General features: G+C 40.1%; 1 long non-coding RNA gene across 1 annotated transcript in view; it reads left to right on the top strand.

Annotated features, from left to right (window-relative positions):
* The first annotated feature begins 4,668 nt into the window (after nucleotides 1-4,668).
* Nucleotides 4,669-23,423, top strand: part of LOC115433856 (uncharacterized) — a 27,429-nt gene continuing 8,674 nt past the window's right edge. The window contains exons 1-2 of the long non-coding RNA XR_003937434.1: nucleotides 4,669-4,679; nucleotides 9,553-9,558. This is a non-coding gene — a long non-coding RNA (uncharacterized LOC115433856). The remainder of the gene's footprint in view (nucleotides 4,680-9,552; nucleotides 9,559-23,423) is intronic.

The following is a 23,423-nucleotide window of genomic DNA, read 5'->3' as shown; positions in this document are numbered from 1 at the left end:
CACCCTCTACATGGCCCCTTCACAGTAAGGTCAAGAAAACTGCATGTATATTTTATAACTTTTCCTTGAAATGGTTAAGTATTTAATGCCTCCTTTAAAGAGAAAAGAGCTGGAGACAGGAGAGCAGTGGTAAAACAAAAAAAAAAAAGAAAGAAAAAAGAATATGACAAAACTGGTTGAGTGCTGACCAGACCATACAGACTACAATTTATGCCGTTGGATGTGTTTCAATAAAAACAGCAGCAAAAGTGGTCTAATGACACTTCTGCTGCTGTTCCACTGACAGTATCAGCTTGACTTATTCATACTTGGTGCAGCTTTTATTCCATTTTCATTATGTAACAGCAGGGACTATAAGGTGCTAAAAGATTATATTACTAATACCACCTTTGCTGAGGTTCAGAGCAAGCCAACGTGATTCTAAACATGATGTTAAATCATGCTGTTAATCGTGTGTTAATGTAAACATTTTCATGTAATTTTACTTTTTGTTTTACACTAAATCAAAGATAAAATCTGCAATTGTCATTATTTATAGGTTAATATGACAGTATTTTTCTGGTGTGGTCTGGTATACGTATGGAACCTGAAATAAAATGATTTTTACACCATTGATTGTTCATATCTTCAGTGTAATTTTTGCATTTCATAAATTTATCCTACGGGCCAGATTGGACCCTTTGGCGGGCTTGATTTGGCCCCCAGGCCACGTGTTTGACACCTGTGTTATAGGCAGTCAGTCTAGGTCAGGGGTCGGCAACCTTTAACACTCAAAGAGCCATTTCGACCCGGTTTCCATGGAAAAGACAACACTAGGAGCCGCAAACACTTTTTCTACTTTTTCACTTTTTTTATCTGAAATGAAGATGTTAGCCTATATATACCGTAAATTCCGGACTATAAGCCGCTACTTTTTTCCCACACTTTAAACACTGCACTTTATACTCCGACGCGGCTTATCCAACGATTTTACCCGTACCACGGCTTGGTGCCGCCACGGCGCACCTCGGGGCCAACGCTAGGTGCCGTTGCACCGCCGTACCATGGCTCAGTGCCAGGTGCCGTGGCATCGCGGTGGTGCCTCGGCTCGAGGTGCCGGTGGTGCCGCGGCACCGGTAGCACCCAGTTGTGGCACTGCGGTGCCATGGCACCTGACACTGAGCCGTAGTACTGCAGTGCCACGGCACCTAGCGTTGGCCCCGAGGTGCCGCGGCACCTTGGTTGTGCCATGGCACCTGGCATCATTAAATGTTCTATTTTCTTCAGATATTTTTCTTTTCTTAGTTTTCTCCATACTTGGCCTACCTGGGGTTGAAAGTCTCGATAAATGTACGGCGTTTTGGCGGGCTGTCGGAGAGTGTGACGCATATTTTGAGCGACGAAAAATAATACTATATATATATAATTTTATTTTAATATTTCGAGATCACAATAATCTTACAATTTACAACTATAATTAAACAAACGAACAAACACAAATAAAATACTTTGTTCAGATATTGTGCAGTTTTGGTGTCGCAGGGCATTCCGCGCATGCCGGCTGCCGGCTGACACGTCAAGTGCTGTCAAACGTCTCTGAAGAAGGCGAATGCTGATCACCGAAATTGCACAAGGTCTGAAGAAAGAAGTTAAAAACTTTGACTTAATAAGAAGACATGATACACGTTTTTGAGACAAATAACATACACTTCAATCGGACACTTATAATTTATTTTCCCAAGCCACGCAGAGCCGCAACATAAGGATGAAAGAGCCGCATGCGGCTCCGGAGCCGCGGGTTGCCGACCCCTGGTCTAGGTTAACACAATGGATATAACATAAAACATCAACCAAACAAAAACTGAACCCATCTGATAAATATAAAACAAACTAAACAGTTCTTCTTGCATTAACATTCTATTGATGAAAACCAAAACTGTCCAAGAAATACACCCTAGGGAGGGTCCAGCTTTTGTTCATTTGGTGTGTCCGGAGACATGACCAGTGGCAAGGAACCCCTTTCAGTGCAGGTGAAATTCAAAAGAACATTATACTTAATACTTACTCAATATACTAACACACTGCTTACAGTTACTCAGTATAATTACCTCCGCCAAGGAGGTTATGTTTTTGCCAGGGTTTGTTTGTTTGTCTGTCTGTTTGTTTGTTTGTCTGTCCGTTAGTGTGCAACATAACTCAAAAAGTTATGGACAGATTTGGATGAAATTTTCAGGGTTTGTTGGAAATGGGATAAGGAAGAAATGATTAAATTTTGGTGGTGATCGGGGGTGGGGGGGCCCACGGGGGGGGCCACTGATCAGCCTTGGCGGAGGTCTGCGCTCTCCGAATGTTTCTAGTTTGAATTGTTGCAACACCATAACTTTAATAGCTCAGAGCTAACTGTATATTAACTTAAACACAGTGTCGAATGTTGTCACCTTCCTAAAATAATTGTCGTAGTCATTTTCTGTCAATTTCTGGTTATGATTTTTGTATTTCTTGAAAAAATCAGACAATTATTTTGGGAAGGTGATGGTAAAGGTAGGCTTACACTCATCATCATCATTTGAAAAGTTCAGTTGTTGCTACTTTATGGAACCACATGCTAATTGGAACTGACAAAAAACTGACACTAGTTTTAGTTTTTTATGCCTCAGCCAACTTCAGGCTGAAGGGGTATTCTAATTGTCTGTCCGTCCATTCAACAGCTGAACCTCTGGTCGTTGTTTCACACTGTTCCACAGTTTGTCAAAGCCTTTTGCAGCTTTTCAAACACCGTGCCCTTTTATTGTGGTTTCTGCCATTTGTGTTTGTTTCTCTATTAATTCAGTGAATGCTATAATCTCCTTTTGGATCCACACATAAACACAGAATTATTTGATAAATCCGTTTCCTTTGCACTTTTCCTTGTCATTTACTTTTGATTAATACACTATGTGACAGTTTGAGTTTGATGCTTTAATTTATTTATTTTATATTATTTTATTATATTGATTTTTCAGGGGTGCCAGCCAGGTCTCTCTCCTGACATATAAGATGTTAGGTTAGTCAGTGTAAGTCAGTCTTTAGCTTGAGTCTCAAACCACACAAAGGATGTGAGTTTTAATTAAACTCACACCCCACACATTAAATGACAAAGAAAAGAACACACATTCAAACCATGTAAAATTCAAAATCATGTATTAAACAATGATTATAAAAAAAATTCACACAAATTCAAACCCACAGTTGAAAACCCAACCCACAGAAAACCCAAAGTCCAAACTCAACAAAATCCACCAACCAAGCAAAAATTCAAACTTAAATCTTCCACAATTTAAACAGTCTTTGGAAAGAAGAAAGTAACACAAAAAAACAGTTCAGTCCATTTAAACAAAAAATTCCATTCCGGGTTTTCCAGTTTTTCCAAAGAGAGAAAAAAAAATTCAGTTCATTTCAGTTCGTTTGTAAAAAAAAACAAAAACAAGCGCACAGTTCAGGTCAAGGCTTTTTTAAAAAACGAGAAAGCAGGAAAAAAACTTACTCACACACTCCAACGGTCGCAGTCAGTCAGTCCGTCAGTCAGTCCAGTCCAGTCAGTCTGTAATCCATTCCGGGTTATTGCTGCTGGTTTGCTGGTACGTGAGGGAGACTGTCTTGCTGCAGTGAGATGGATGGATGTGATGCACCAGAGGGAGAAAACGGACGGAGATGAACAGAGTTGTAAACGGGATTAACTGCCGTACTTTTTTGTCTCTACTAACGAGCTGTTGCTCCGACGCTTCCGTGTCGTGCCGACTCGAACGCACCGCCGCACTCTCCGAATGCGGATATGGGGGGGGGGGGGGGGGGGGGGGGGTATTTAAAAACTGCCGCCAACTTCGGGCGAATCAGGTGTCGATGCTGTGGTGACAATTTCCGGCGTGGATCTGGATGCCAACATGCATGTTACAGGGTGTGTGTGTGTGTTTGGGGCAACTTCCAGGTTGTCACAACTATGTTTCCCACATTTCCCTTAAGAGTAAAATCTTTATTTTGTGATTCTTTTCAGTGCTTCCACTCGGGTTCTTTTAGGTACAAAATGAAGGAACAAACAAAAACAGCTGGAAGTAAGTGAACTCATCAGCTGTTTTATTCGATTAGCTTGTGTAACTGAAACAGTGAGTGGTTTGAAGGCCTGCTAAGTCATTTCTGCCACCATGTGATCTCTTAATCATAAATACTAAATACCACATGGAATTGTTTGGGGACTTTTCAAACTTTTCACCTCTACTGCTGATGCAAATCTATCTAATGAGACTCAGGCAGAAGTCTTGTGTTCAAATGTGATTTACAGAACATTTTGTGACGTATTTGTGTTACATAGTTTCATAGGAATGAAGCCACACTGGGCCTCCAACAAGAACATTTGCATCAGACCACTGTCTCACTGGTTTTAGTGTCTCAACAAAGACGTGTAAATTCAGTGAACTGTGTAAATGATGCACATAAACATGTCAAAAAGGACAGCAAATGATGTAAAAGGCTGTTCAAACTCAAAACTGCTTCAGAGTAATGGAATATATCATCATTTATTAGAGATTTTAATCCAGAAATGTTCCATACCTCAGGGATGCTGTTGCATCTACCTTAGGACTTCACAGTTTGATCCAAACCCTTTTCCAGGTGTGAAACCCAGACTAAACATCTGGCCTTCGGTCCAACCAAAACATGTGACTTTGGTCTGGGCTGAGCCAACCATGGTTTGGCTCATTTACAGTGTGAAGACAATTAATCATTTGGACTGAACACAAGGGAGAAAAATGAAGCAAATGGAAAAAAGAGAAAGTTAAATGAAACCAAATGAACAACCTACCAATGTCAGCCTGTCTATGAACCAGTCAAACAGTACGTTTACAGTAGGGATGCACCCATACCACTTTTTTCCAGACCGAGTACGAGTACTAGTACTTACAGTTGAATACTTGCCAATACTGAGTACCGATCCTAGTCCTTAATAATCCCATTCCAGTTGTTAGTTCCTTTTGTAAATGTGCTTTATTGTCGTTGTCATTAGTCTGACTGGAACAAAGTGCTGCTACTGACATTTAATGTGTTGGAATGAGCGTTTGTCAATTAATCCACCAGGGGGCGCCGCTCTGAATTAACCATACTGGATAAATACCACGAAGAAGAGGAAAGTTTAATGAGAAGAAGAAGAAAATCAGTAATAACAAACATGGAGACGACAGAGGAAACACTAATGTGATACTAATATTACAGCATTTTCTCTGGTAAGGTTTAAAAGTGAAGCTTCAGCAGGAAGAGAAAAGAGAAATCAGCCACAAGTTTGGTTTTCACTTCCACTGGCGGCGGTCTGCACCGCTCCGTACTCCCGCTGGTATTCTCTGTCTGTTTACACATCCTCCATCAGCTGGAAAACAGATGGAATGTACGCAGAGGACGGACAGAAGGCTGCGTCTGTATCTGTCTGTGTCTGAACGCTACTGTCAGTCAGCCTTACTTTTACCACCCTCATTTATTTGGTTCAATCTCCACACTCTTCACACTCACACACATTATTCCTCCTCCTCGTACCTGCTGCACTGAACTGGGAATGTCACACAGCTGTAAGTGGTATCGGTGCATTTGTATCAGATGTCTTGTACGAGTACGAGTATGAGTATGAGTACACACACTGAGTATCGGAGCCGATGCCTATACTCATATCGGTATCTGTGCATCCCTAGTTTAAATGCTTACATTCCTCCGTTATTCTGAATTTGACAGGTGTCATGTCAGTAGTATATTCTGCTTGGATGTTCTGAAGAAGGTCTTTTACAAATCTGAACATTTTTTGATTCAGGCGTGTGAGATCAGTTACTTTTGGTTTTACTATCTGGAGGATTCTTTGGACATATGGTACAGTTGGAAAATTCACATGTTTGAAAGGTTAAAGCAGTGTTTTACAACCTTGGGGTTGGCTGGAATTTCTCGTAACTGATTAAAAAAATTAAAAAAATAAAAACTTACTAATAGAAAATATACGGTGAATTGAGAAAGACAATCTCAATACATAAAAGACATGACAAATTCTGAAACTGCAGCACTGTGGTTCTGTTTATCTGTCAAATGTTCATTGTGGTCAGTTTCAGATGCTGCAGCTCTTTCATAATTCATAGTTTCAGTTCTTGTTTGTTCAGTATTAATTGTCCTCCTTGTAAATCACAGCTGGACTGACTGGACAGATCCTGACCAAGGAAAATCCAATTCTCCCTTTGTGCAGTAATCTACACCTGGATTTACTGCCTCTGTCCACAATAATAGACATTATATAGACTAAATGTCCTCTAAAATTAACGTTTATTTGCAACATAATATAGGAAACTATTACATGATCAAAATCAAATTAATTTTACTAAAAAAAAAGATGTCTCCAATTTGAATGTCTGGGGTCGCCAGGAATTTGTGATGTTAAAATGGGGTCACGAGCGAAAAAAAGGTTGGAAACCACTGGGTTAAAGGTTCACTTCATTTATTGACCCCACGGTGTATCTGCGTTTTACCCATCCTAATACACACACAATACCAAGCATTAGCATTAGCAGTTAGCATCTAGGAGTACACCAACTGTTAAACATGATTAGATTAGATGAGACTTTATGGTTCCTACAGCGGGGAAATTCACTGGTCAACGCAGGAACAGATTTAAGTGCAAGAGAAAATGTGTAACATAAAGATGATGCAAAAGACAAACAATATATTAAAAAAAATAATTATAGTAGTAAGGTACACAAGAGTAGGAAACATAAAAGTGGAAAGATATAAGAATATCAACAGGTTTATGGATATGAGCAAAACTGGAGATGTGTGATGGATCAAAAGGAGGTTGAGTTCACTCAGAGGAACATCTGCCACCAGAAGGAAGAAACCAGGCTTTTAGTGGGATGTCCATGTCTGCATTTAAAAGGAATATTCATTTTCACTGATGTAAATGGAATATTGTCTTTGACAGAATTAGGGAAAAACCCAATGATTATTGTGCTTCTAAAGCAGGGCTCTCAAACTCATTTTCTTTCAGGTTCCACATTCAGCCTGATTTGATCTGCAGTCAAATAATAAAAGAAGAACCTATATATAATGACAACTGCAAATTTTTGTCTTTGTTTTGGTGCAAAGAAAACCCATTAAATTATGAAAATACGGTAACACTTTACTTGAAGGTCTAGTTTATAATGCATTAAGCGCACATTCATAAGACATTATATTGCATTTATAATACATTATAAAAGTCATTAGAACAGTTTATGATCATGTACAACAACTTTTACCAAGGTTAATAAAGTATTAGAAGTGTAGGCATAATGTATTATAAATTCAGCTTTCATAATGTGTTATACATCCACACCAAAGTGACAACAGTGTTTGTAGGAAGAATCTCCAGTCCTGGGTTATGTAACACATTATAACCATCATAACTCTGGCCAGTTATAAAGACACAGACAACTGCTGTGACATGTAGTTTCTGAAACTGAATAATGCCTTAGAAACATCAATAATACGTTACAGGATGACTGATGATATTATAACACAACTATGATGACGTATGAGCAGTATCTGCTGGCTCTAAGTAAAGTGTAAGTCAAAAATTATATATCAAAGTGTTCTGAATAACGCTTTATTTTGCAAAAACAAAACATTAAAAGAACAGAGACAGTAAATAAAAGTGTTACATGTTGCTTTGTACATAAATGAAAAATAATGTGGCAGCTCTAAATTTTTGTTAATTCAAACACATACTTTTTTTTTTTTTTTTTAATAAATATGAAATCCCTAAAATAGATGGGTATAGGGACCAGTGACAAAACCTAACAAAAGTTCCCACCTAAAAAAATAAATTCCTTCACACTGCTTTGGTACGGAAGCGTATTGCATTCACAAAAAAAAATAATTTCGGCTCTGTTTTTCTGAATTAATGAGATAATTATCTCATAATTACGAGAAAAAATAAGTTAAAAAAAAAAATCGGCGCTGTTTTTCTGAGTTTATGAGATACTGTTTCCTGAAAAAAAAAAGCTCTGTTTTTATGAGTTTACGAGATACTGTTTTCCGAAAAAAAAAAAAAAAAAGCTCTGTTTTTATGAGTTTACGAGATACTGTTTTCCGGAAAAAAAAAAAAAAAAAGCTCTGTTTTTATGAGTTTACGAGATACTGTTTTCCGAAAAAAAATAAAATGTGTCTGTGTTTCTCTGTCAGTGGGACAGTGGTCCCTGTCCAGGCAGGAGCTCCTTCTATCTGTGCTGCTGAAAGCCTCTCGGGGGAGCGTGAAGTTGTTTCCGTTCTCGTAACCGGTTCCGATTACGGATCATGGAACTAGTTTCGTTCACAGAAATCAGAACCGAGCCCCGCTTCGTGCACGGATCAAGCCCTTCAAGCACACCGGCGCTCGGAGCCTGTAACCCGGCTTCCTGACAGGGCACGACCGCGGTGATGGGAGTTGGCATTAATGAAGTCAAATAAAATGACATTCACCAGCATTAAAGAAAATATACACAGCAGAAGAGTGCAAATGTGGATTCATTTATTTGTCGGACCTGATGGAAAGCATTAGTCAGAACTAGATCCATGGAGGAGCGGCTTGGTGTACCGGTTCGTCCCCCCTCCAATAACTTTCCATCAGGTCCAGGTGGACAGCTATCCGCTCCCCGGTGTGTAAGCCGGACTGGAGCGGGTGGACGGAGCAGCTCAACTGTCAGAACCCCGGCGCTCGGAGCCTGTAGCCCGGCTTCCTGACAGGACAGGACGCGGTGATGGGAGTTGGCATTAATGACTACCACTACTACTAGGACTCCTGCCATGGGGCGGGTGTCCTGTCCCGGTGCATTGGGCCGACCAGGTGAACCAGTGTTTTCCATGGCTGGTGGTCCTGTGCCAGCTGCTCTGCGTCCTCCATGGTAACTCCATGTTGTCGGAGGTCGCCTGCAATGACGTCGAGCCATCGGGTGCGGGACTTGCCTTGTGGTCGTTTCCAGTCTGCGGCCTTTGGGTCAAACTGAAGGATGGCTCTTGTTGGATGGTCAGGAGGGAGGCGGAGGACATGACCGAACCAGCGGGGGCGACGTTGCGCGGCCAGGCTGGATGCTTTGGGCTGGCGTGTGCGGGCTCCAAGCACCTGAGTGGAAACCCGCCGGGTCCACCTGATGTTTTCGATGGTTCTGAGAGCCCTGCTATCAAAGCCACCTATTCTGGCAGCCAGAGTCTGGTTTAAGGGCCATGTTTCCGAGCCATAGAGCAGGATGGAGAGGACGGCAGAGTTGTAGATCCGGGGCTTCGTCCTGCGTGAGATGGTCTGGTTCCGCCACAGTGGTTTCCAGAGAGACATCAGAGCTGATGCTGCCAGGGCCCTTCTGCGGGTAATCTCTGGTTTTAGGTCCCCGTTGTCTGTCATCACCCCAGATACACAAAGCTCTTGACAGGTTCTACAATGTCATTACTAAGCTGCAAGGGAGGTGGATCTGGCCCATCACTGACATGCGTGAGGTTGGTTTTTGTCCAGTTCACTTGGAGGCCAAGCTTCTGTGCCTCTTCACTGTAACTGCCCAGAGCATCTGTCAGCTGACTGTAGGATGTGCTGAGCAGGATGGTGTCAGCAGCGTACTCCAGGTCCTGGCATTAATGAAGTCAAATAAAATGACATTCACCAGCATTAAAGAAAATATACACAGCAGAAGAGTGCAAATGTGTATTCATTTATTTGTCGGACCTAATGGAACGCATTAGTCAGAACTAGATCCGTGGAGGAGCTCTTGGTGCCCCGGTTCACCCCCCACCCCCATAGCTTTCCACCTGGACCTGATGGAAAGCTGTCCGGGGGTGGGGGGTGAACCGGGACACCAAGACGCATATTTTCTTTAATCATGGTGAATGTCATTTTATTTGACTTCATTAATGCCAACTCCCATCACCGCGTCCTGTCCTGTCAGGAAGCCGGGCTACAGGCTCCGAGCGCCGCTGTTCTGACAGTTGAGCTGCTCCGTCCACCCGCTCCAGTCCGGCTTACACACCGGGGAGCGGATAGCTGTCCACCTGGACCTGATGGAAAGTTATTGGAGGGGGACGAACCGGTACACCAAGCCGCTCCTCCATGGATCTAGTTCTGACTAATGCTTTCCATCAGGTCCGACAAATAAATGAATACACATTTGCACTCTTCTGCTGTGTATATTTTCTTTAATGCTGGTGAATGTCATTTTATTTGACTTCATTAATGCCAGCTCCCATCACCGCGGTCGTGCCCTGTCAGGAAGCCGGGTTACAGGCTCCGAGCGCCGGTGTGCTTGAAGGGCTTGATCCGTGCACGAAGCGGGGCTTGGTTCTGATTTCTGTGAACGAAACTAGTTCCATGATCCGTAATCGGAACCGGTTACGAGAACGGAAACAACTTCACGCTCCCCCGAGGGGCTTTCAGCAGCACAGATAGAAGGAGCTCCTGCCTGGACCAGGGACCACTGTCCCACTGACACAGAAACAGACACATTTTATTTTTTTTCAGAAAACAGTATCTCGTAAACTCATAAAAACAGAGCTTTTTTTTTTTTTTTTCCGGAAAACAGTATCTCGTAAACTCATAAAAACAGAGCTTTTTTTTTTTTTTTTTCCGGAAAACAGTATCTCGTAAACTCATAAAAACAGAGCTTTTTTTTTTTTTTTTCAGGAAACAGTATCTCATAAACTCATAAAAACAGAGCTTTTTTTTTTTTTTTTCAGGAAACAGTATCTCATAAACTCATAAAAACAGAGCTTTTTTTTTTTTTTTTCAGGAAACAGTATCTCATAAACTCAGAAAAACAGCGCCGATTTTTTTTTTTAACTTATTTTTTCTCGTAATTATGAGATAATTATCTCATTAATTCAGAAAAACAGAGCCGAAATTATTTTTTTTTGTGAATGCAATACGCTTCCGTACTTTGGTATGGATGTATAAAACATTATGAAAGCTGAATTTATAATACATTAGGCCTACACTTAGAATACTTTATTACCTTGGTATAAGTTGTTGTACATGATCATAAACTGTTGTAATGACTTTTATAATGCATTATAATGTCCTATGAATGTGCACTTAATGCATTATAAACTAGACCTTCAAGTAAAGTGTTACCAAAAAGACTTACTTTTATAAACTATCCAAACAAAAAAGATGTGGATAACCTGAAAAAAACTGAAATTTCTTAGGAAAATTTAGTGCAATTTTAACAATACTCTGCCTCCACTTCTCATTAGTCCATGTGCGTTCTGGATCAGATCTACAAAGACACTAAACACTGAGGAACAGAAAGAAAGAGTTCAAATTGGGCTGAATTTTCTTCAGACATTTCAGGTTGTTCATATTTGTTCTGGTTATTCACATTTTATTGTTTCAGGATATTTTCATTCATTTTCTGAACCCGCTTTATCCTCACTAGGGTCACGGGGGTCTCTTGGAGCCTATCCCAGCTACATAGGGGTGAAGGCGGGGTTCACCCTGGACAAGTCTCCAGTTCATCACAGACCGAACATATAGAGACAAACAATCACTGTCACATTCACACCTATGGGCAATTCAGATTAACCCATTAACCTGTTAGTGCATGTGTTTGGATGGTGGGAGGAGCCAGAGGACCCGGATAGAACCCACGCAGACACGGGGAGAACATGCAAACTGCACACAGAAAGGTCCCACCCCCATGGACTAAAGGTCCCACCCCCCGTCGACTGGTGTTGGAATCGAACCCAGGACCTTCTTGCTGTGCTAACCACTGCACCACCGTGTTGCCCAATTTCAGGATAGTTTGTAAATGTAAATATTTTCATAATTTAATGTTATTTTTGCACTAAAACAAAGACAAAAATTTGAGGTTGTCATTATTTGTAGGTATAGTATAACATTTTTTTCCACATCAAACAGAGAAGAAAATCTGCAGTCATTCTTTTTTGTGGGTTCTTCTGCTGTTATTATTTGACTGTAGATCAGATTGGTCTGGATGTGGAACCGACACTAAAATGAGTTCCACAGCCTGGACTGTGGAATTTTTGCACTTTGCAAATTCATCCCACAGGCCAGACTGGAACCTTTGGCGGGACGCATTTGGCCCCTGGGCCGCATGTTTGACAGCCCTGTTCTAAACATTTTATTTATTTATTTAACCTTTATTTAACCAGGAAGTCCCTTGAGATAAAATCTCTTTTTTGAGGGAGACCTGACCAGGAGGCACATCAGTACAATACAAATGAATATAGTCGATGCCAAGTACAGCAGACTGTGACAACATAAAGATGAAGACTCCGTCTATAATGTAGAGGAAAATGGACCAAAAATCCAACTTTAAACTGTCAGACTAAACTTCAGTGATATTGCATAGGTTCTACTGGACTCTCAATGGACCTGATCATCTTTGTCCAGATCCTGAACCGTGGCCTTACTGGTGCAGACCTGGACTTCTGCTGATAGGACTGTGTCTGCTGAATATGTAAATCTTCCTCCCTCATCCTCTTCTTATCTAAACTGGATCTAATTCACCTGATCCTAGCGGACTAGGGCCTCCCATTTTTGGGACTTCTTTTCCGATCAAGCTCTTAATTTGACCCTAACCCTAACCTCTTGAGTGTTTTGCCTTTAGGATGACTTGGCATATTTACACTGAAAATGTGTGACCCTTCTCTGGAAAAAGAAATCTGGTACCTGCTGAACTGCAGAAAAGGGAGGGCACCAGATGGGTAATCTAGGATCAGATGTTCTCCAGTGAAAGCAGCCCCGGGTGCAGATCTGTCAAATAAGACTAGGCAAGAAAGAAATCAGCAAAAATGCGTGATTTTACCCATTTTTCAGTGTCAAATGACCTTGACCTGTACATGATTTGAGACCTTCATAAACGACAGTAGCATCCCCCAGAACCTCTAACATGACATTTGCATGAGCAGATATGGCAGAACTAACCCACAAATGCAGGATTTTCCATTGAAAAATGGGTTTTCTGCACTGGGCTGACGGCCACCCTAAAGATGGCAGTGGTGGTGGGTGGGGGGGGTCTATAACTTTACGGATTGGGCCGAAATATTTTTGGGAGTTACTAATATATAAGAGATTAACCGGTCAAATTAAGAGCTTGATCGTAAAAAAAGTCCCAAAAATGGGAGGCCCTATAGCGGACAGTAGAGTCTGGGCTGTAGTTTCCTGTGGTTGTGGATCCATGTCCGTCTCCATCCTCTTCCACACAGAACTCATGATCTCTGACGAGTGAATGAGGAGTCAGCCAAGTTCATGTTTTGTGAGAGCACACTGCTGATAATCTAACTCCTAAAAGCTGCTCATAAATACTTGTGCTGTTTTGGCAACAGTCCTGTAATCTGTACAGCTGCTGCTGAACGACGCCGGCGGAAAAAGTGACACCGCCACCGACGCTCAAACTGTCCGACTGTGGAGATGAAGCCGACAGTCTGTTAACCCAGGGGAGCTGAAATGAACATTTCTGAACAGAACTCCTTTAAAACAGCCCCATCTGTGAGTCTTAAAGGTGCAGACGGGGATTTGGTTACATGTGCAGTTTTCCACAACTTCAGTCCAAGGTTATTATCGTTAACTAAAACTAACGAAATGACGAAAACTAGAATTGAAAAAACATTTTCGTTAACTGACATAAATAAAAACTATAAGTAAAAGAAAAAATGATAACTAACTGAAACTGTATTGTGTGTTTACAAAACTAACTAAAATGGATTAAAAAAACAAACAAAACATATATATATATATATATATATATATATATATATATATATATATATATATGTAATATATATATATGATAAAATTCCCTTCGTTTTCGTCTTTGTCAATGTTGGATTGATATGAAAGCGATTTATTTCACTCTAGCAATTTTAGCTGGGGGCACCATATGACACTTGACGGTCCGTCACTTGTGGTTTCCAGTCGTCTTCTGGTGCCCACTCTACCTGGAAACATGGAGACTAAAGTTGGGAGAAAGCAGCAGAGTCCTGTCTGGGATTTATTTGAATACGACGACAGAGAAGAAGAGAAAAGAGACGGCTAAACTAAAATTAATACTAAAACTAAAATAAAACCAAGCATTTAGAAAAAAATGAAAACTAATAAAAACTAGCAAACCTGCTCTAAAAACAAATTAAAATGAACTGAATTAGAGAAAAAAAAGTCCAAACTAAATAAAACTAAACTATAATGAAAAATCCAAAACTATTAGAACCTTGCTTCAGTCTTTGCTCTAAGCTAAGCTAATGATGACACTTTGATAAACAAGAAATTGTAAATGAAAGGTCATTTTGTGATGACAGACTCCTCTTCTTAAATGTCCTCCTATAGTGGTTATTTTTTTATGTCAGATATAGAGTTTTTTAATCAACCTTCCTGTTTGGATTTGGATGTGAATGTCTTTTATAACAATATATTTAAAGGTCCAGACGAGTGTTTACATTGAGTTTGTGTTGCAGTCAGGTCCAGCTGGTCACTGCTGCTGGTGTGGACGAGGATTTTAATGGACATATAAATATACCACAGATATCCATGTGCAGGCTGGATGTTGACAGGAAAGTCATTAAAAACTGAGTCAACATGCAGCCCTTTTCCAGCACACCACTTACATTAGCTCCTTTTCCACCGAGATTTCCAGGAACCTTTACCAGGAATACCAGGTCTAGTACCTAAGAACTAGTACCAGGAATGTATTTTTCTGGGCAAAAGAATTCCTGGTCATTTTGTGTGGTTTGTGTTTCCACCTAAAGTTGTGGAAGTCTGTTCAGATCAGACTCGCTCCCCTCATTGACTCTGAGTCTGAGTTTCTTCTGAACGTATTCACTGCTGCTGTGCAGACGCTTGCCTCTCCACTCGCTCTGCAGCGCCGAGCTGATTTTTACCCACGTTTTTGTTTGTCTGTGGGGCAGATGCTGGCGTGGACGATGCCAGTCTGGACCTCCTGCATCCAGCCCACTCACACCTGCATAAGGGAGGCAGCAGTCAGGCTCCTGCTGGAGGACCTCTGAGGTGGATTCAGGTCAATCCAACCTGTTCTGTTAAAGGACTGAGTGAGGATGAGGAGGGAGCCCTGCCTGGTGACCTGGACCCACAGACAGACAGACAGACCCACAGACAGACACACAGACCCACAGACAGACAGACACACACACAGACAGACACACAGACAGACAGGCAGACAGACACACAGACAGACAGACACACACACACACACAGACAGACACACAGACACACACACACACAGACAGACACACAGACAGACAGACACACAGACAGACACAGACAGACTCACAGACAGACAGGCAGACAGACACACAGACACAGACAGACAGACAGACACACACACAGACAGACACACAGACAGACAGACACACACACACACACAGACAGACTCACAGACAGACAGGCAGACAGACAGACAGACACACACACACACACACACACACAGACAGACAGACAGACACACAGACAGACAAACAGACACAGACAGACACAGACAGACACACAGACACACAGACAGACACACAGACAGACAGACAGACACACACACAGACAGACACACAGACACAGACAGACAAACAGACACACAGACAGACAGACACACAGACAGACAGACAGACACAGACACAGACACACAGACAGACAGACAGACAAACAGACAGACACACAGACAGACAGACACACAGACAGACAGACAGACAAACAGACAGACAGACACACTGACAGACAGACAGACACACAGACAGACAGACACACAGACACAGACACACAGACAGACAGACAAACAGACACACAGACACACAGACAGACAGAAAGACACACAGACAGACAGACAGACAGACACACAGACACACAGACAGACAGACAGACAGACAGACAGACACACAGACAGACACACAGACACACAGACAGACAGAAAGACACACAGACAGACACACAGACACACAGACAGACAGAAAGACACACAGACACACAGACAGACACACAGACACACAGACAGACAGACACACAGACAGACACACAGACACACAGACACACAGACAGACAGACAGACAGACAGACACACAGACACACAGACAGACACACAGACAGACAGACACACAGACACACAGACACACAGACAGACAGAAAGACACACAGACACACAGACAGACACACAGACACACAGACAGAAAGACACACAGACAGACAAACAGACAGACACACAGAAAGACACACAGACAGACAAACAGACAGACACACAGACAGACACACAGACAGACAGACAGAAAGACACACAGACAGACAAACAGACAGACACACATACAGACAGACAGACACACAGACAGACACACAGACAGACAGACAGAAAGACACACAGACACACACACAGACAGACACACAGACAGACAAACAGACACACAGACAGACACACAGACACACAGACACACAGACAGACACACAGACAGACACACAGACAGACACACACACAGACAGACACACAGACACACAGACAGACACACACACAGACAGACACACAGACACACAGACAGACAGACAGATGGACGGACAGTATGAAGGACATGACATGTGACACTGTGGTCAGCAGCACAGGAGTACTATGGTAATACTATGGGAGTATTATGGGAGTACTATAAGAGTACTATGGGAGTGCTATAGTACTCTTATAGTATTCCCATAGTACTCCCATAGTACACAGTAGTGCAATAGTACTACTATAGTAGTACTATAGTAGTACTACAGTAGTGCTACAGCAGTACTACAGTAGTGATATACCCTGTAAGCCCGGAATTTGTATTTACTAAAATGCTTTAATTACAATGCACTTAAATGATTTAAGTTTTATGATGTTACTGTAAAATGTTCAGTATATTCTACTAATTTGTAGACATAGGTGAAAGTACGAAAAAGTGTAAGTTGAATGGAATTAAATCACTAAGTTTTAGTCATTACCATGATAAAACTTAAATCATTTAAGTGCATTGTAATTAAAGCATTTTAGTAAATACAAATTCCGGGCTTACAGTGCACCTTTTTATCTGTGCATTGCATTGTGGGTATTGGGCATGTTGTTGAAAATGTGTTATTTTTCTGTGCAGGGGTTCAGCGGGGTTGTGGTGTTAGTGTTAATTTGGATTTAATGTGTGTATGTCAGTGTTTATTGGCCTATTTGTGTTTATTTTTGTATTTTTGTACAGCTGCACCATGAGTCAGAGCCAGAGGAAGAACTATGGCTTTCCTGTTCATCTAAAACTGTTATTATACAATGGAAATTTTAATGTTTTGTCAAATTACAAGCACTACCTGTGTTGGCAAATGATGTCGAGCTGTCTCCTATTCATGCTTCAATATATTAAGTTGAATACTCCCCAGTGGTGGCTGCTTGTCTTTCAGACAGGGGAAGCTTGTTGTCAGCTTACATAAAAAAAAAAAAAAAAAATTAAGAAAATACTCATTGACCTTATCGTACCAAGTAGGCGTCTTTTCCAGGGACTGGACCAGTGTCCTCTCAATATCCAGCAGAGCTAGGGTGCTTGGATTGCCTTGGCCCAGTGCATTGTGGGTGTCAGACTTCAGCCTTTTTAAACAGATGCTCCTTTCACTGCGACCTAGCCGACAGTTTGACTGATTTAACTATCTACAAAACCATATTCAACTCGAACAAGAAATGATTAAATTATGGAACTGAAACAAGAAAACGCCAAAATTATGTTAAATTGAAACAAGGAAGTCCAATGAGTGTGTTTTATTTACAGTGCAAGAAATGAACCAGTAATTTCGTAGTGGTTTCTCTCTTGATTTCCCAGCAGAATGTGTGACGTATTAAACTGAACTGTGTCAGTGAAGGAGCAGATCTGAAAACAGCTGTCAATCAAACGGGATTCAGCCTTTCGACCGATCCTCCAATCAGCACATGGGATTCTGGCATCCGGCCCGGCCGAGCTCCGCCCACAGCCCCATTCACCCCCAGTGACGCTCGGCGTCCAGGGGCGGGACAACATCGTGGCATTTATCCAATTACCGTCCAGTTTTGACTCAATGAAAACACAGTTCCACTCAGTCCCACTGAAGCCCACAGACGGACACAGTCTACGGACAAATGCACTGAGCAGAGATGGAGGAGAAAACACAGACACGGGAATGGAGGAGAAGGGAACAACAGCCAGTCTGTTGGTTTGTGATAAAGCTGATTCTGAACGAACTCATCTGTGAGATGAACATGTTCTAACACATTTGTAGTCAATAAAATGTCAACACAACCGAACATATTTAACCATTTAATTTTCGTAATTTTAGGGGAAGCCGGGCTTCCACTGCAGTCTGAGAGAAATCGCCACTGATACTTACATAATTATTTTGGTCAGGAATAGGATTTTGGGTGTGATGATCTTAATAAAAGTTGTTTAATTGATGATAATTTAATCTGGCTGTAATTGAGAAAATTAGTCAGTGTAACCTAAAATGCTAAGTTAAATGGTTGGATAGTGGGGTTGATTTTACAACAGGTTTAAAGTACAAATAACTTGTCTTTCAGTGTTTTCTACTTAATAGTTTAAGGTCAATACTTTTAGCATTAAAGTTGAACCTACTTAAACCAATTGATTAGTCGATCATTACTCAAATCATTTAAGTGCAATCACTTGCCTCAAATTTTTTGAGTAAACTCTACTTATCCGGGCTTACAGTGTAGTAGCACTACTGTAGTGCTATAGTAGTACTACAGGTCACTGTAGTGCTGTAGTAGTACTACAACAGTGCTATAGTAGTACTACAGTAGTACTATAGTAGTACTATAGTAGTGGTACAGTAGTACTACAGTAGTGCTACAGTAGTACTATAGTAGTACTACAGTAGTACTACAGTAGTGCTACAGTAGTACTACAGTAGTACTATAGTAGTACTACAGTAGTACTACAGTAGTGCTACAGTAGTACTACAGTAGTACTATAGTAGTACTACAGTAGTACTACAGTAGTACTATAGTAGTGCTACAGTAGTACTACAGTAATACTATAGTAGTGCTACAGTAGTACTACAGTAGTGCTAAAGTAGTGCTACAGTAGTGCTACAGTAGTACTACAGTAGTACTATAGTAGTGCTACAGTAGTACTACAGTAATACTATAGTAGTGCTACAGTAGTACTACAGTAGTACTACAGTAGTGCTACAGTAGTACTACAGTAGTACTACAGTAGTACTCTGTCTGCAGAGGAACTGCAGTGTTGCGGTCCGTCACTTCTCTAAAGGTCCGCCTTCATTCACAGCTGATCATATGGAGTGTCAGTGCGCCTGCGTTTCCATGACAACAGGTTATCATTACTGAGATCAAATCCAACTGTATGTGTGAACCGTTGTCATATGTCTGTGATTACTTGGTAGGTTTAATAATGTTATGGTGTAAATGACTGGGTTTGTGTTCACTTTCACTCCTCACTCTGCCACAGATTCACCCTCGAAAATACATAAAAATATGGAAAAAAAAAAAAAAAAAAAGAAGTGAGGTGGAGGGGCAAAAATACTGGGTGTCAAAAACCTTCATAATATATAAAAATAGAAACATGTGGTCCCATCAAACAAAAGCATCGGGTTTGGTGTGCAGAGGCGTTTGTCAGCGTGCACACGTCCCAGTCATCAGCAGTTCCATGTTCAGGCCATGTGGGCTGTACCTGTGTCTGCACATCTGCTCTGTCACAGCGATGGGCGTCATTCACCTCTGTCAGGTGTACGTTTAGGTCCTGGTGTGTTGTCCTTCTGGAACAGCAGACGGACATTTCCTTTCTCTTATATCACTGGTAAAGAAAAAAAAAAAAGCACTTCACAAACCAATGGGTGACGTCACAGAGAATGGATCTGAGAGTTTTCCAGGTAAGTTCAGGTAAACAGCGAAAAATGAACCGAAGGCTGATTTGTGTCTTTGTGGATTAGGATAGAAAATAAATACAGCAGAGTCCTGATATGATGGAGTTTCATCTTTACAGTAAATACTTGACACAGAATAGAATAGAATAGAATAGAATAGAATAGAATAGAATAGAATAGAATAGAATAGAATAGAACACATTTATTGTCATAGTACAATGCCACAAAATAAAAGGATTAAAAAACTAGTATTTAAACCTTTGAAGATAAAAAATTTGGTTTTGGTAAGTGTCTTGTTACTGTGTGTGTGTGTGTGTGTGTGTGTGTGTGTGTGTGTGTGTGCGTGTAGGTGTGTGTGTCTGTGTGTGTTGTCACAAAAAGAGCTTTTGTTGGAGTCGTGTTGGTACAGATTCATTTAAACAGAAACACCATCTGGCACTGAAACAACGTAGAGATTTAATGCAGCAGATTGGACCATGACGACCTTTGGGTGTGTGTGTGTGTGTGTGTGTGTGTGTGTGTGTGTGTGTGTGTGTGTGTGTGTAATCTGGATTTCAGCTCTGTTTTCATACAAAATCAGTGAGTGTAAACAAACAGTGATCAGAGTTTGGTCCATGTCACTGAACACAGTTTGTAAAAATCTGTTGTGTTCTATGGAAATAACACTTAGATTTATTTTGTGTAAATACCATTAAAACGGACTTATCCATAAATACAAACATATACCACAGCCAGCAGCCTATGAAAAACATTTTAAAAAGCACCAAAGGCGAAGATTTTATTCAAATCCCATCTCATAATGACAGGATCCACAGATTCTTATGGATCTTGCTCCAAATGTCCTGTACATATTCATACAAACATAAATCATATATACGCTTTAAAATATGTGCAGTAGTCTGTGTGTTTTTAATCTTGATGAACAAATAAAATAATTGTAATAAAATGCTGAACTGTACCAAGATTTCAGGTCACAAGTTGGTTTATTGTTTAGCCAGAGTATAATGATATACCTCGTGTACGCAGCATTTAAGCAACTGAAAAATACAAACTATAGAATAGCATTAACAGCATTAACAGCATTAACAGCAGACTGAAGTGTCCACTATTTACCCTGACCTTTAAATTGTGTTGAACTTTTCTGCACAAAAATTTTGAGATTTTCTGAAGTCTTTTAGTGTTTCACACCAGGGTTCATTCATGTCCACATTATCATTGGTTCTACTTTTCATCTTTTTTTTTTTTGCGCATTTTATTTATTTCAGGTTGATTTAGGCTTTATCATGAGTACAGAAGCGTATTGCATTCACACAAAAAAATAAAATTTGGCTCTGTTTTTTCCGAATTAACGAGATAATTATCTCGCAATTACAAGAAAAAATAAGTTTAAAAAAATTTGGCTCTTTTTTTCTGAATTAACAAGATACTGTTTTCGGAAAAACATTAAATTCGGCTCTGTTTTTTGGAATTAACGAGATAATTATCTTGTAAAAACAGAGCCGAACTTTTTATTTTTTCAGAAAACAGCATCTCGTTAATTCAGAAATTCAGAAAAACAGAGCTGAATTTAATTTTTTTCAGAAAACAGTATGTCGTTAATTCAGAAAAACAGACCCAATTTTTTTTTACTTATTTTTTCTCATAATTACGAGATAATTATCTCGTTAATTCAGAAAAAAAGAGCCAAATTTTATTTTTTTTGCATGAACACAATACGCTTCCGTACATGAGAACACCTGAAACACTTTTTTTTTTACATTAATACACTTCTTACACACATGTACAAAAAAGCATTCACATATAGGATAAGAAGGAGAGAAAAAACAACAACAGAACCAACAGCCACTAATCAACAAACTGATGGGGGGGCGGGGGGTCACATAAGAGGGAAAGGAAGGTGACCACTGAGCTACTTTTTGTCATTTTACCATACCATACCATACCATACCATACCATACCATACCATACCATACCATAACAACTTTTATTTCTAATGCACCTTAAGAACGTTACAGCTGGCCAAAGTGCCTTACACAAAACATAAAACAAGGGACTAAATAAGTAAGTAAAAACAGTGATATCAGAGGGTGCAAAGTGGGCTAAGAACAACAAAATACAACCATCATAAAAACAAAGACAATTAAAATCTGATAAAAACAGCATAAAAAATCTAAAAAAAAAGAAACATGTCACTCACTGATTGAAGCCAATGAGAAAAAGTGCATTTTTAGACATGATTTAAAGACAGACTGAGCCTGTTTAAAATCTAAGGCACAGGTTTCAAACATGTGGCCCGGGGCCCACATACAACCCACTAAAGGATCCAATCTAAGGGACCAAGGATGAATCTGTAAAATGCAAAAATTACACTGAATTCAAGTTCTACATACAGACCAATTAGATCTCAACTGGGCCAGACCAGTAAAATAGTATCATAATAACCTATAAATAATGACAAACTGCAGATTTTATCTTTGTTTTAGTGTAAAAAAGTAAAATTACATGTAAATGTTTATATAAACAAACTATCCTTGTACAAAAAACATAGATAACCTGAACAAATATGAACAACCTGAAATGTCTTAGGAGAAGTAAATGCAATTTTACCAATATTCTGCCTGTTACTAAATGTTTTGTGTATTTGTAATCGTAATGTAAGTTGTAATGAATGCGTGTAAATGAAAAACTGATAAACTGCGGCAGAATATTGTTTTTGTTAACCCTTTCATACATACTGGTCACTCCAGTGGTCAGTTCTTCTGCAGCTGTTCTCTTGTATATTCACAGGGTTGTTGTTTTAGTTCCATATCAGCCAACACAGTGGACACTAATGCACCATCCCAAACACTGCAGTTCAGACCAGCACTGTAACTCTGCTGTTCTACATAAACTTTATCTGCATTCAAATGTTCTGATGTGAATAGAATAGAATAGAATAGAATAGAATAGAATAGAATAGAATAGAATAGAATAGAATAGAATAGAATAGAATAGAATAGATCTTTATTGTCACTGTCACAGGAACAAATAGAAAATCAGTTTAGCAGCTCAGTTCAATTTAGCAGCAAAACACTTAGTGCAAAAGGGACTGTATAAGAAAAATAAAATAAAAAAATATCACCGTGTTAAGAAAAGTGAACTGTGCAAGGGGATCAGAATAAAATATTATTACACTTGTGCTACTAAAGTAATACTAGAACTCCTGAAATGAAGTCAAATCAATTGTTAGTTGTTATTAGACTGTAATTAAGTAAGTTGTGTTTTTTTTTTGCATAGTATCTCCATGAAGTGAGTAATAACTTGTATTAGATTATGTTAAAATGTGAGAAACATCAGATTAGCTGCATCAAAAATGTTCTTATTTCATAGTTCTCACACAGTATATCAGTTTCTGATATTGCGTTTTAACCCTTTCATGCATGAATTATGAGAACCTTAGTCAATATTTTTTTCTTGAGTGTTTTTATTCCTCTTTAGGCATGAAAAAAACAATGGAAATGATTTTTTTTTTTAATGAACCTATTTTTTGTGGAGTTACAAAAATGTCCACTCAGCTGGACACCATGCATTTAATTTCTGAAGC

Source organism: Sphaeramia orbicularis, chromosome 15, assembly GCF_902148855.1.
Source record: "Sphaeramia orbicularis chromosome 15, fSphaOr1.1, whole genome shotgun sequence".
Taxonomy (NCBI): domain Eukaryota; kingdom Metazoa; phylum Chordata; class Actinopteri; order Kurtiformes; family Apogonidae; genus Sphaeramia; species Sphaeramia orbicularis.
The sequence above is the reverse complement of the archived record's forward strand: the minus strand, read 5'-3'. Positions and strand labels throughout refer to the sequence as shown.